Source organism: Ceratotherium simum, chromosome 10, assembly GCF_057802395.1.
Source record: "Ceratotherium simum simum isolate JZ-2026a chromosome 10, ASM5780239v1, whole genome shotgun sequence".
In the NCBI taxonomy this organism is placed as follows: domain Eukaryota; kingdom Metazoa; phylum Chordata; class Mammalia; order Perissodactyla; family Rhinocerotidae; genus Ceratotherium; species Ceratotherium simum.
Window position 1 is genome coordinate 56,573,641 of NC_141909.1, and position 15,974 is coordinate 56,589,614.

Here is a 15,974-nt window from a genome sequence, read left to right on the forward strand (position 1 = left end):
AGCTGCGGGGTCTATGTCAGGACAAGTCAGACCACCATGTTGCCTTCACCTGGTTTTAACTGGTTTCAACTATATGTCTCAACCATCTCCTCCTTCCTCTCTTTGTGGTTTCCTGTAAGCTAAAGAGAACATATTAGGCTTGTTCTGAGCAGGGTTGTGGTTAACGTCTTACGGGCCCAGGGGCCGGGGTAACAAAACTAATACGATCCCCTAGTCATCTTTCCTGAGGAGGCGCCCCTCCGTATTGCTAGTGCTGTCCCTGCACCCCGGACTTGTGGAAAGGAAAAAGAACTGACAGTTTTTGAGAGCACCACACTCTGCGTTAGATGCTTTACTTTCCTCATCCCATTTAATCCTCAGAAGACCCTAGGAGGTATTTGTTACTATCCAGGTGTTAGAAATGAGCAAATGGAGACAAACCATATGTTAAATACTTGCCCAGAATAAGTGATGGAGGTGAGATTCAAACCCATGTCTAACTCCAAAGCCAAAACTCTTTCATGATTTCATCCTGCAGATAATACATAGCAGATAACTCAGCCTTTCAAGCCTTCCTGTCCTCTGCCTTTTCTCACTTTCTCTCCATTTTCCAAAGGAGATCCTCATCATTGCAAGAAGAAACTGAGAGGCAGGGGATTTGCTTTATAAGGCTCAACCCCTACCCACAGGTACCTAGACCCCACATACTGCCCTATCTTGTAGAGATATTCAAGGAAATCTCAGCTAATTAGGCTGATTGTAGGGAATGTCAGGAAGAAATTGAAAAAACTAGCATTTACAGGATGTCTTTAAAGTTGTAACTTTATGACATTCAAATGTACGTGAGTATGCTAACAAAGTACTACTTGGGAGAGAATTCTTGGGGGAGCTGCTTTAATGAATAAATAAGTATGTTTTGAAATTAGCTTCCATTGTCTATAGTAAATCCCCCATGGGGCTTGAAAGTAGTTGCTTTCTTATTCATGAAAAGAATTTCCCTCTATTGTCTTGCTTACCCTGTTGGGGGGATGGTGGTTATAGAGAACTCCAGTTCAGGGAAGGCCACTGATGCAGAACCCGCCAGTCAGAGCCAAGGCCAAAGGGTAGAGGCAGATGCTGTCAGGTCCAGCCCAGGGAAGGCCCCAGACCCAGAGAGGGTCAGATGACCTGGCATCCTTGGATCCCAAGAAGCTCACTTGTGGGCCCTATTACAATGAGGACTTCAGAGAAGAGCTCCTGACCTAATGGAGACTTTGCTGTTAGAACCCAAGAGCCGTTGACTTGATGTATTGGTAGGCTTGGACCCAGGTTCTTATATGTTGCTCTTAACCCTGAACATCTCTTGTCTTGTTCACCACTTTATGCTGGATGTTCTCTCTTGCCCCCCACCCCATCCCCAACCAGATCCATTATCCACCCTTCTCCACCCTGCTCTATGCCCCAATTCTTAGACTCTAAGATCTTTAGATTCTTAACCTGGCTTCCATTTGGGTTCATCAACCTTCGAGATATTTATGACCTCAGATTCCTCAACACCGGGCCAAGATTTGGCAGTAACTGCATTCCTCTATCAAAGGCCAGAGCTGTTCTCTGGAAGCCCTGTTTCTACAGCTGCATTCCTGGCCTTGTTCCTTTAGTCATTGTCTCCTCTTGCCTCTCTAGGCTTAGCAGTGCTAATAGCTTCCAGTTTTTGCTCTCCTGGGGTCTTCCTCATCTTCCGCTAGTTCCTTTAGCTCTGCCTACACCTTTGCAAATAGTCCCTTCATTAACTCTAAAATGTACCATCTATTTTCTGCTGGGACCCTGACTGATACGCTACTGTGTCTCCAATATCTAGCACTTTGGCAAATAGTAGGTACTCAAGAAAAATTTTGGGGGGAAAAAAGGTTTGAAGGATGGGAAATAGGTTTTTCTTCAGCTTTGAGATAATTCTACTCTCCTTTCACTCTCTTCCCAGCAACTCTTTCTCTCCATTCTTTTCTTAAATTTTTGACTCTTCAGCCTTTGGATTATAATCTTGCACCCTACTTGTCCCCAGAAACCTGAAGGGACAATGGCTTAGCCACAGTTACCCATCGCCACCCCAAAAAGAACTAGAATTTGAAACTTGGGACATCCAAATACCTGGTTCCCTAAGCCAGTATTTGGATTCTGCCTAAATTGTCAGTGGAAAACGTGACACAGGTGGTTGGCGAGATGGGAGATGTCTGCGACGTATGGAAGTCAGCGAACTGATAAATTACCAGTACATCCCATCTGGCACGAATGGGCCATGACAGAGAATAAACCGGGCTTGCGGAGGGGAATTCTAGATTCATACACACTGTGCCAGAGGGTTTCTCTTTTGGCATTTTAACATGCTGACAAGCTGTGCTGAAAGGCCATCTCATTTTCTACGCCCGTAATGAAATGATAAAGGAGAGAGAGGTCAGCTGACCTGGGCCCTTCTTTAGGCAAGGCCACAAATGCTGAATTGGTGCATCTGGATAGGGAAAGGTAACTGAATATTAGTACACGTGAAATTTATTATCAGGGATCAGAACTAATCAGCAGTAAAAACCAGGAGGAACATGTTTAACGGGAGCTTCTGGGATCAATATGTGAGAGATAGGGACCAACGGCTCAATTATTGATAGAAACTTTGACCTCCATTTCTTTCTATCCTGATGTTTTTTACAAAAGCCTATATAAACATCCTTGCGTTAAAGCAAGGACATTTTCTGTGGCTTCTAGAAGAAAATCTCTGTGAAGTTCAATCGCCTCATATCTTTTTGGTTTTGTTCCATGTGATGTAAGTATTTGTTGAACATCAGGGACATTCCAGGCCTTCCAGATCAACATCCCTGGAGGTACAGGTTAGAGGAGAGGACTACGTTTGACCTATCACACATTTGTAGCAGGTAGCAGGTACATGTTGGGGACAGCAGTCAGCTGGGAGCAAGCCAAGCCTGAGTATCAATTCTGACTCTGCCACTGTTAACTAGCTGTGCGACCTTCACCTCTGTTTCCACATGACTACAGTGGGGATAATCCCCACCTCATAGCATTGTTGGGAGGATTATATTAAGCAACACGTGCCCAGGACCTAGAATAATCCCTGGCCCTTAGTAGGCCTTCAGTAATTGCTGTCCGTGAGGATTGCTGCCTGCAAAGCCTTCCTGCATTGGTTGACCACAAAGACCGTGGTGAGGGTGCATGATGAAATGAATCACTTTTGTTTCCCCTGCCTGACAAAAGAAGTCCCCTGGCTCTTGCTGGGTATAAAGCAGCCAAAGCAGAATGAGTCCTAAGAGCCCCCTTTGTCCCGACAGAGGCCTCATTTGTCGGACACAAATGCTGCTCTGGCAGTCCTGGACGCCTGGGCCACTGTTACAAATCTGTTTGGGTTGGAGTGCCACCAGTTTGCTGCTGTGATGCGTCCAAGCTCCCAGGCTGCCGGAGAGCAGCTGTGAATTCATTCAGAGTGGCCCTGCATGAAGGGCTCTTGTAACCTGGGGCTTTAAATTCTGAGAATCAGCAATTAATTTTGATGACCTTGGTCCTCTCTGGGTTGAGGTTTCCCAGGGGCCCTGGCCTGCCAGTGGGTCAGATGACTTGTGGAGAGACTTCCTGGGTTCCAGGAGCACACATTATTGGTGTTGGAAGTGAGGGGACTGGCAGGATTCCTTCTTGGTGGCTGCTCTTGGAGACTGCACATTGTCCAGGGCTGAGGGAAAGCCACTGCTTGTGCTTTAAGTGGTTAAAGAGAAAAAAAGGGGGACTTGCAGCAGAATTTGATAGAGGAATTCATTAGGAACAGTTCCTCACTCTGCTCAGATCAACTGCAAACCTGAAGACAAAGACATCTGGAAGCTAACTTCTCGGACAGAGCATCAAGCCAGTCAGCATATAATATACCTGAGACCTGGTGTGTGGGTGGGGCAGCTCAGGGCTCCGTCTGGGAGGGCCTCACAGTCACACCAATTGCTCTCTGGCAGTTACCATTTCTGATCTTCTACTTGGAGAGGAGTGAGTGATCACTAAGAACAGAGCCATGAATCTACAGAACTTTACTGCAAAGGAACTCGTGAGCCGTCTTTTTAAATATATTTTTTAAATTTCTATTTTAATTTTTTTTTCATTTAAGACAGGGAAGACTTTATTCAAACCCATCAGAGAAATGGACAGCTTAGGTCTATAATAGAGCGTCATGTTTTAAAGCAAAGTCAGTAGTCATATCTGAGAGTGTACGCTGCTACATACAAATTAACTGATCAGACCACAACTTCTCAATGTTTAAAACAGAATAAGCTTCCCTGTAAAAGCAGCACCTGTGTGACATGTTAACTTTAGTATTCCTCTCTTTCTTCTTCACCCTTTCCTTCAACAGAATCTGCACCAACCTCCTCATAATCCTTCTCAAGGGCAGCCATGTCCTCACAGCCCTCAGAAAACTCTTTTCCTCCATGCCGTCACCCACAGACCAGTGAACAAAGTCACGTTTGGCATACATCAGGTCAAACTTGTGGTCCAGGCGAGCCCAGGCCTCAGCAATGGCTGTGGTAGCCCGCTGTACTTTGGCCAGGTTCCAATGGGTACCACAGTGGGAGGCTGGTAATTAATGCCAACTTTGAAGCCAGTGGGGCACCAATCCACAAACTGGATGGTATGCTTGGTCTTGATGGTGGCAATGGCAGCATTGACATCTTTGGGAACCACACTACCATGGTACAAGAGGCAACAAGCCATGTATTTACCATGGCCAGAGTCAGATTACACCATCTGGTTGGCTGGCTCAAAGCAAGCATTGGTGATCTCTGCTACAGAAAGCTGTTTGTGGTAGGCTTTCTCAGCAGAGATGACAGGGGCATATGTGGCCAGAGGGAAGTGGATTCAGCGATAGGGCACCAGGTAGGTCGGTCTAGAATTCTGTCAAATCGACATTCAGGGCTCCATCAAATCTGAGGGAAACAGTGATGGAGGACACAATTTGACCTATCAACCTATTCAGGTTAGTATAGGTTGCACGCTCAATATCGAGGTTTCTACCACAGATGCCATAGATGGCCTCATTGTCTACCATGAAGGCACAATCAGAGTGCTCCAGGGTGGTGTGGGTGATGAGAATAGAGTTGCAGGCCTCAACAACAGCTGTGGAAACCTGGGGGGCTGGGTAAATGGAGAACTCCAGCTTGGACTTCTTGCCATAATCAACAGAGAGACGCTCCATCAGCAGGGAGGTGAACCCAGAACCAGTTCCCCCACCAAAGCTGTGGAAATCCAAGAAGCCCTGAAGACCCGTGCACTGGTCAGCCAGTTTCCCAATTCGGTCTAAGACATGGTCAATGATCTCCTTGCCAACGGTGTAGTGGCCACACGCATAGTTATCAGCAGCATCTTCCTTGCCCGTGATGAGCTGCTCAGGGTAGAAGAGCTGGTGGTAGGTGCCAGTGCGACCTTCATTAATGATCTTGAGTTCCAAGTCTACAAACACTGCCCTGGGCACATGCTTGCCAGTGCCCATCTCACTGAAGAAGGTGTTGAAGGAGTTACCCCCCCATAGTTGTCTTGTCACTTGGCATCTGGCCATCAGGCTGTCTGCAGTGTTCCAGGCAGTAGAGCTCCCAGCAAGCATTGCTAATCTGGACACCAGCCTGGCCAACGTGGATGGAGATGCACTGACACATGGTTGCTGGTTCACGGCTGTGGAGCAGATGGCAGAGAGGAAAAGGAGAGGTTGTTGCTTCTTACAGCTCAACTCTTAGGCGGTTGATGTAAGAGAACCTGCCCATTTTAATTTGTAATTGTGGTAAAACACATATAACGTAAAATTTACCATTTTAGCCATTTTTAAGTGTACAGGTCAGTAGTGTTTAGTACATTCACACTGTTGTACAGCCAATCTCCAAAACTCTTTTCATCATGCAGAATTGAAACTCTACACTCATTGAACAATAACTCCCCGTTCCCCCTCCCCCCAGCCCCTGACAACCACCATTCTACTTTCTGTCTCTGTGAGTTTTACTACTCTAGCAACCTCAGATAAGTGGAATCACATGATATTTGTCTTTTTGTGACTGGCATATTTCACTTAGCCTAATGTCCTCAAGGTTTATCCAGGTTGTAGCGTGTGTCAGAATTTTCTTCCTTTTTAAGGCTGAATAATATGACAAGTTGTCTTTTTAAATTGACCTAGATCCCAGGTCTATTAGAGATCCTCTGACTATAAAGGAGAACAAGGTTTTGTCGGGGAGACCCATTAGGGTTTGCACTTTTCATAAAGCCTACAGTGATGTGGGTATATTTCCATCACCCACAGTCGATATCCACCATCACATGCTGCCAGTAAGGCAATCAATGAAGCTTGATCAGTGACCATGTAGATAGCTTTGTGTCATGCCTGGCCCTCTGTACTGAGCTCTGGGGAAGATCAGGCCTTGCATTCCTGGGAGAGGGAGGCCCAACCACAACACTGCTCTGACATTTATTAGTGTAAGATCCTGGGTGAGTCACTTCACCACTGTGACTATGGTACCTCTGGGATAAAATGGAGATGACAATATGAACTCTCCCTACGTTGGGTGGGAATTAAATGAGACTATATATTAAAGCACCAAGCATAGTACTGGGTAAGTTTTCAATAAATGGATGTTAAATATTAATACAAAGAAAATTAAAGATGAGATTCCTCCTCTCACCAGACATAGCACCCAGATAGACCAGTGGCTCTTCAACTTTTTTTGTGTGTGTGTGAGGAAGACCAGCCCTGAGGTAACATCCGACGTCAATCCTCCTCTTTTTGCTGAGGAAGATTGGCCCTGGGCTAACATCCGTGCCCATCTTCTTCTACTTTATATGGGACGCTGCCACAGCATGGCTTGTGCGACGGTGCGCACCTGGGATCCAGGCCTGCGAACCCCGGGCCGCCACAGCAGAGCACGTGCACTTAACCGCTGCGCCACTGGGCAGGGCCTTCAAATTTTTGTCAAGGACTCCTTTGAGAGTCACATACACAAATACACAATTTGACATTGAGTTTCTAGGGAATTCATGAATCATGTGATGCTCATCCACGGACTTCAGGCACATCAGAGATCCGGGATCTAGATAGCAGAGGAGAAAATATTCTTAGAAAATGCAGGTTGTGTTTTGCACAGTGTGAATAAATAAGGAGCAGAGTCCTGTGTAGTGCTAAAGAGACACTAATAGAGAGGGCTAGAAGAGTCAGGTGGATCCAATCAGGAACACTCCTTCACCGATATTCAGAAATTTCCCAGAAACTCTGTGCTTACTTCCCATTATGCTGTGAATGGTTCACCAGTCTTAAGATTTCTCTTTCCCTCACCACCCTTTGAAAGCACTTATCCTCTTGGTAGCTACACAATGTAAATACTTATTGGTGTTTGTCTTGAGTCTTGGTTGATTCACTTGCTGGTACAACCTTTGTGCCTTCCTCCTCATGTTGTATGCTCTGGAGAGCCTGTCTATTGTGAGCGCCTCTCCCAGGGTCCCGCAGCCACAACCCTTTTGATGAGACTGTGAGTGAAAAATCACAGGCAATTGTTTTCAACTTTCAGATACACCATTGTCCCATAAGGTGGAGTCAGTTCTCAAACTGATTTAAACTCACTCCCTATGTGTCTCTATGGATGCTTGGCACAGCATGGAGAAAGACGGCCTTGTGCTTCCAGGGGAGTTTTTTTTTAAGGTCTCAAATTGCTTAGCCCTGAAATCTAGCTACTATCCTTTCCCTTATAGAGTTGTTTGTGTAAAATTGGGCACCAGGAGTAATGATGCAGGGAACCATCCGGTCTCCTGCCTGCCTGCCATCCTGGACCATTCTCCAACCAGTCCAGGGCATGGACATCTTGTAAGCAGTTATACAAGTGTTGGCTGTCATTTCAAGCCCACTTCCACTGGCACTGTTTCAACTGCTGTTACAGATATCATTTCTGCACCCTCTGTGGCCTGGTGTGAGCATTTTACTAAATTTCAGTATCCTTGTAATCGCTGCTTCAAGTGTAGCATTAAAGATTTATATGGTAACAAAAAGCCTCTTGTCTAAGCACATAGGAGAAAAACATATAGGGAGTCTAATCTTCTAATTGCCTAGGAACTGGCAGGTTAACTGGCTCTGCAATTAGAGGGCCTTTGATTTAAGTCAAATAGCAAATCTACTAAATCTGATACCTTAGAATGGTTTGAGTGGTCATACTGTTATAAACTACTTCAAAATAGCTGTAATCTGAAGAATCCTGGGTAAGATAAGAAACAAGTCTACTCACACGGCCAGAACAAATAACACGACTGGTCCAAAATATGTTAAGCCTTCCAACCCCAGAGGCATGGAAAAGATAGCATCAATCAAAAAGATTTCTATTCTCTTTCCTCTGATAATCTCAACTCCAGCAAAGCCAATTCTTCTCAGTGGCAAGAAAAATAAGTCAGGATATATGCTTTGTTTGACATTGTTTTTAAAATATCACTTTCCCTCTAATTACGAAATGTATTTGTGCTTCATGGAGAAAGCTTGGAAAATGAAAACAAAACAAAGTAAATGTTCTAAAGATCTCACCAACAATGACCACTTTAAGCATTTTGATATTTATCTTTCCTTTCTTTTATATTTACATAGATAGATAATTTTTTAATAAAAGTTATATGCTGATACATAGGTCTTTTGGTCTACTTATCTATTTATTTCACTTAGCAACATATTATAAATATATTTCCATACCAATAGATGTTCTCCTTAATATGTTACCTAATGGTTACATACAGTTCCATCGTTTGAATGAACTGTAATTCCATCTATTTAGATATTAAGGGTATTACAGTGTTTTTCCATCATGAATAGGCTTTGATGGACTTCTTTATATGAAAATCTTTAACTTCATCTCTGATCGTTCTTAGGGAACTTCCTAGATGTTTACCTCTCATCATTTACACATACATATACTTTTAAATCTTAGGCAATCTTCAAGTTCTTCCTTTGATTCTATTTATTTAGGAGTAATTTCACCACCAAACAATAATACAAATGTTAAGTGCAAAGCAAAAGGAATGAATATGCCTTCTGTAGACCCAAAAACATATCAAAAATTGAAGTTATTCATTAAGGAAAGCTATAATGCCAAACCCGAGATGAGCTATTTCCTGAAAAGTCAGGTAGAGAAAATGTGCTGTCTGGGGATGTGAATGGAGAGACTCAAGAGAAGTTATTGAAACATAATTTCTTTTAATTTCCAACAAAGCAAATGTCATTGAGGAAGGTAATGCAGTTAGAAAAGACACAGGTCCATGTGCAAAAACAATGCATTGTTTTCAGTGACTCATATATAAAATTGCAATATCTGTAGATTAACTTGTCAAAGACAAAATTGTTGGTGATATGAGAGTCACACATTTTTTTGTTTGTTTCTTTCTTTCTATCCAAGTTATGCCTGCAACCATTTAAAGAATGAAATAGTTTTACAAGGCTTATGGAAAGCAGCAGTAGTCACACCCAGCCTCCCGCATTTTCTCCTTGCCAGAGGCAACCACTTTCTTTTCAGCTGATTCTCTTGCCATTTACCTCCATGTTCCTAAACTGCTTATTTAGATACTTTACTTATTCATTTTTTATATGAAATCATTATACTTAGACGTTCTAGTACAGAAGATGAGACTTGAGCTCTCTTTCATGACCATCAACACACACATGCATCCTCTCAATATATTATCTATCAGTCTATCTCTGTGTGTGTGTAATTTTGGTTAGATCAATAATCAGTGATCACATTAGTAAAATAATATTCTCTGATTATTTTTCTGCACAATTTTGTTTTCCCTGGAGTTAATCATTATTTTCTTTGTTTGCTTAATTTTGCATATACTCATTGTTGAGTCAACCTCAACCTTTCCACCCATTTAGTCAAGAATTATCTAAAAACATTCACTTGTCTGATTCAAGACATTCAGATGCATCAACTCTTCTGTCATTTTCGTCTTGAAGCCATCTCTCCTGGAAACCCTGCTCCAGTCTGATCTGGTTAGCCTCGTGCCTCACACAGGTGACTTATCCAGAAGAGTCTCTTCATGTTAGATCTCCTGTTCCTTAAAACTCATGCCTTCCTCTTTCTTGATTAATTCTCCCAGGAGATTTTAATAAAGAGTGCTTAGGAATTAAACATTTTGTGAGCCAGAAAATGTTTTTATGCTACCCTCTCATTTGATTGATATTTGAGTAGATATAGAGTTCTAGTCTAGAAATAACTTTACCTCAGAATTTTGAAGGCATTGATCCATTACTGTCTGGATTTCAGAATTGTCATGAGAAACAAAAGCCATTCAGATTTCCAATCTTTTGTATGTAGCTGGGTTTCCCCTCTGGAAGCCTATAGTATCTTCTCTTGGTTTGAGTGATCTGAAAGCTCATGATGATGGACCTTAATGTGGGATTATATTCATGTTTTTCTGGGTGCTTCATTCTGTGAAATTTTCTTGAATTAGTGGTGATTTCATCCCCTCTATTTTTTTAGTCTAATCTTTTCTCTCTTTTCCCTCACTTCTGTCTTTTTGTTCTACTTTCTGAGATATTTCCACAACTTTATGTTCCCACCTTTTTAGTGAGTTTTCCATTTCAGCTATTGTGTTTTTAATTTCTAAATGCTCTCTTTTATTCTCTTAATTTTTTTATAGCATCCTGTTCTTGTTTCATGGATGCTTTCTCGGAGAATATTAATTATATTTTGAAGTGTTTTCTCATATGATTTCTGTTTCTCCAAGTTATTTTCTTATTATTTGTTTTTTCATGGATGCTTTCTCGGAGAATATTAATTATATTTTGAAGTGTTTTCTCATATGATTTCTGTTTCTCCAAGTTATTTTTTTATTATTTGTTTTGGTCTCCATCTTTATCTTTAAAAGCTTACCTCAATTGTCTAATGACCCTTGGTTGTCTGCTCATATTTAAGAGCAAAGCACTAAAGCTCTGCTTGGAAGCTCTGAGTATGTGGATGGGGTTTATTGGATGTGGGCTTCAGTGTAAGGTGATCTGGCTGGGCCATTCCCTTAGGGACTCTGATATTAGTATCTTTAGGTCTTTTCTCTTGAGCTGGTCAAATTCCCTAGAGAAAGATTATCTGTTCTCCTGCCTGGAGATTACAGGCTTGGCTGTCAATATTCTGGCAGCTTAGTGAGGGAAGAGAGCTGGGAGTCAGTCCCCTTTTTCTATAGTATCCCCACTAGCAACTGTGCCTGGTACTTCCGAGGCCAGAGATTTCCTTTTTTAGCCTCTCTAGAAAATAACACTCGTCTTCTGCTGGAATGAGTAAGGAACAGTCCCTGGGCTACATAGGGTGGGAAAAGATATCTAGAAATCTAACTACCTCTTAAATGGACTTTTAATAAATGTTTGTGTTTCTAGCCTCTCTTCAGATCCAATTCCATAGCTACCAGTATCAAGGATTTCTGAGCATTTAGGTGTCCTCTGTAAAAAATTGGGCTGTTTTTCTACTTTCCCTACTATTGGCCTAGGATCCTGCCCCCTCAGGTCAGCCACGTTGGTCAACATTCATCCATCTTCTTACCAGCTTCCAAAATTTGTTGCTGTTATCTTTTCACTCCTTTTGGGGTTATGTCATGTAAAAATACTGTCATTTTATTGGGGTTTCAAAGGGGAAAACATAGGTGCATGCACTCCTAGAAGCAGGGAATACTTTAAGGAAGAGGAATCACAACAGGAACAACTATTACCACAAAATTTCAAAGGGCAACACAGTGAGGGGTGAGTAAGGGTACAAGAAAAGGTGCATAAGCTTAGTTCTTTCTCCCAAACAGCGAAGCAGAACGCAACTGAAAGACAAAGCACGAGGGGACGCTTCACAGTGGGAAACCAGATTTCAAGCAAACTTTATGATGTTGGGTGATTTTTTCTGCCCAACCAATAAAAACAGCTACCATTTTCAGATTGCTTCTATCTAAGTATTGGTATAGATAATTCACCTACATTAGCTCATTCACCTCATAATATTATCATCCTCATTTTTTGAATGAGGAAATTAAGGCACAGGAAGGTAAATTATCATATCTAAGATTATAGAGATGATAAGCGATAGAGTCAAGATTTGAGCTCCAGTCATTCTGACGCTAAACTTACATTCCTGGGCCATATTCATAATGTGACACTCTTAGGCCATATTTCTAATATTATACTTAAAATTGACTAGCCGTCCATATTTTTCCCACAGTTCCCCCCACCCTCACCCCTACGAACACTTAAGAGTCATATGCTTCGTATTTCTTACTCTCCCTGTTGGACTGTTTGCTTTCTTTCTTTTAACTTCTTCAGTCAAGATCCATATTGCTGACAGAATGATCAGGGTGTGGTGCTTATTGATGTTTGTGGATAATGTAACTTGATCCAAATAATATTTAGGGCTTACTTTGAGAAATTTAGCAGATTAGAAGGAAAGAAATTTGACTTTATCTTTACCCAATATAATGGATTAAGAGCTAAGGACAAGAAATTATTTCTTTTGTGTACTATTTATAACATAGAAAATTATTTTTTGTCTCTTTGAGTAATTAGTTTCTGGTCCATGCTGGGATGAACCAGAAATTAAGTTCATTGGTATTCTGGTTTTAGACTTTTTCTTTAATTCTTCTTTAAGGTTTTGTATTTTGCTACTCAGGTCTTCTTGCTACGCTAACACCTCTTCCCAGAATTAACACTTTCAGATATTAATATTGTGCAGTGGGCGTGGTCTGGTATAAGATCAATGAACCAATACTGCCCTCCTCCCCCAATTCAGAATGTCACCACTGAATCTTCACAATGGCCCTAGGTACCATTGGGCACCATGCCAGGCCTGTGGGGGGACAAGGAAGAAGACAAATGTGGGAAGAAAAGATAAAAAGAGATAAAAGAAGAGAGGGCAAAAAGAAGTGGAGGAAGGAAGAGGAAACAAATAAAACAAGGGGTGTCCCTGGGTAAGAGTGGCTAATCTGGTGATGGGGAGAGGCTCCCAGTGTCCTCTCTGGATGCCTGGTTTCTGCCTCCAGAGCTTGGGGTCTGCTGATCACCACTTCCCATTCCTCTCCACATCTGGGTTTCTCACTGGGGACTGGGCAGGCCATCCCAGGTCCAAAGGGCAGGATTCTTCATCTTTCGTTTTGGCCATAATAAGGTCTCCTCAGTTCTCCTCTCATCCATTTTAACCCATCCTATTTGGCTTTTCACTGCAAACCTCAGTCATTACAATAGCTTCTGGGCATGATATAGCCCTTAAATGTGATTGGTACAGCCCACAGAGTGTTTTTAAAACTGATTTTGAGTGTCTTTAGATGGACATCCCTCTTAATGCCTCAGGATCCCCCACGCCTATTACATCCTCCACTTCTGCTCAAGCCACCAGCTTGGCTTTTGAATGCATTTGAGTATGTGACACCTGGCTGATATCCTGTGTGCCCTCATAAGTGTTGTTTTATGTGCTCATGTTCTTCATCCACCAGCCCACAGTGAAGCTGTTGAAGGCAGGAGCTCTGGTAAAGGTGCCTCCCTACTGCTCTGCTCCATCACAGCTGTAACAGGAACCATATGTGTTATATGAGCCGCCATCTATTGAGTTCCTAATATGTGCCAGACCCTGGCCTAAACACTTTACATCGGGTAACCCATTTAATCCTAAAACACAATGAGGTAGGGATAGATGAGGAAACTGAGGCACAGAGTAGTTAGCTCGACCAAATTCACCTTGTGGAAAACCCAGGACTCCAACCCCTTCCGACTTCACAGCCGGTATGCTTCATCATCACACCCAAAGTCAGGGGCTGCCATTGGCCGTAGACATCTGTGGAGTTAATTAAGTTGGAAAAATCATGGGAAGACTGAGAGTCAAGGCTTCTGGATTCCAAGCTCTACTTACTCGGTTCCTTAACTCATTTCCTCTCTGTGTGAGGGGGTATCTTGGGCAAACAATCTATGGTGTACCTCAGGTATTCTGACTCTAAAATGGGGCAAACAGACCACATGTATCCATCTGTCACCTCGAGGAGCCTCTTTGTTTATTACACATTTCTTCACCAAGAACCAGTCAGGATGCAACTCTTCTAAAGAAAGGTTAGAAAAAAATACTAAGCAAAATCGAAGAACACACCTTTCACAGCAAAGCACTAGCTTACTTTGGAAAGGCTCAGGGCGTGTTGGTTTTTTTTCAATGATATCTTTGAGCATTACAGGAATGCAACACACCAGGTATAAGCTCTTTTCTTAGAGAGTCCAGAAGTTTGCAATACAAAAGCATTTGGAATTGCTTTTGAATGCCAGGTATTTAAAGCCCCCAACATAATGACTTATTAATAAGGCTCTCCACTGCTCATAAGTGAATGTTATTAACAAATTCTATTTAATCAGTCAATATAATCTGATTAACTGGAATAAAAGAGGCATCTAGATCCCCAGTAATTCGCTGAACTTGCACTACACCAAGGGATGTCTATGCTGCAAACCAAAGTAAAAGCGGTTTTTGAATTTGTGTGTGAGAGGTATGACGATGCCCAACACCTTTCCCAGGGGGCTGTTAGATTCTGGATTCATCCATCCTCAGCTGCAGGCTTGCTAGGGGCCATGTCTGTCTAGCCAATTCCTGCTGACAGGATAGCTCCTGTTCCTCCGCCTTCCACATTCTGAAGTCAGAAAACTGTGCCATCTCCTGTGGGCCCCCAGAGGCTCTGATGGGAGGGAGGGCAGTGGAGCTGGAAGCAGCCTCTGTTTGAGCTATAGGAACAGAGAAGCAGTAGCAGCCACCTGGGGTCACCACCTGGGGTCCACCACCCAGGGCCACCACCTGGGTTCTACAACCCAGGGCCAGCCACCCAGGGCCACCACTCAGGGTTACCACCTGGGGCCACCACCTGGGGCCTTCCTGTAGCCAGAGCAGGTCAGGACACCCATCTCTGCCTCCAGAGCTTGGGGTCTGCAGGTCACTACTTCTCATTCCTCTCCAACAGTCTCCTGGGGTATTCAAGCAGACAGCTGCTTCACTCTTCTCAACCCCAAATTTGAGCAATCACTGGGGGAAAAATGGTAAGAATCAAGCAAAAAGGTCCCATTAACATTATTCTTAACTCCCCCAATTCAAGGCTCTGATCTACTTTTCCAGTTGTATTTGTCATAATCCCTTGTTTGCAACCATGTCACAACCAGCTCTGTATGCACCTTTCACGTTTCCAGCATGCACCCCTGCATCTGCTTCTCCCCAGACCCCAAATGTCCTCTTCCTCACGTTCAGGGTTGGATAAGGTAAGTAGGGAGAGGGCTGTATGTACTACATCTTCCCCAGCCCCCTCTCCATTGATTTTTCTTCAAGCTTCAGGTCAAATCTCACCTTTGGGGCTCATTCTCTGACAACTTGACCTACAGGAATTTTTGTTCCTAAACTCTGATAATATTTCAGTCAATGAGTCATTTATTTAACATGCAATGAGCCCAGGTTGTTTACACTCTATCCTCGGGGGTGAGGAAATAGATAAAGAAAGCACGGCTGCTGCCTTCAGGGGGCTTCCAATCTAGTGGGAAACCTATGATTGAAACCTGGTGATATTAGAGCATGGAGGTGCTAGACTACTTGTGTGAACCAAGTTGTGGAAGTGCTTCCCAGTGGTGAGAGAAAAGCCCCCTGCAATGGTCAGAATTCAGCATGAAATCCATCATCAGCGAAGACAATGGGTACCCACTGCAGCGTACCATCATGGCGGATTCAGCCATGTTCCACTTTTACTTAAGTACAATTCAGCATACAGTTCATAATATTTTTATTTGGATTTTTAAAAATTTCATAATAAATGATCCTTCTTTTTTTCCACTTGCTTCTAGTCTAGAAGCTCTTGGTCCTACACATATCGCTAGTCACTCTTGTGCTTTGCTGGGGCTCCAATTTAGGAGGTAAGCAGCCCCCGGGGGGTAACAGTAACATTCCTAAACAGTGCCATCCTGTGGCCACATGAAGATATAACAGGAAATGGCCACGCTGCCG

The 15,974-nt window shown here is 43.0% G+C and overlaps 1 pseudogene; it reads right to left on the minus strand.

Moving 5' to 3' along the window:
* Window positions 1-4,307: 4,307 nt before the first annotated feature.
* On the minus strand, window positions 4,308-5,645 carry LOC101406315 (tubulin alpha-1A chain-like; annotated as a pseudogene).
* Window positions 5,646-15,974: the final 10,329 nt, after the last annotated feature.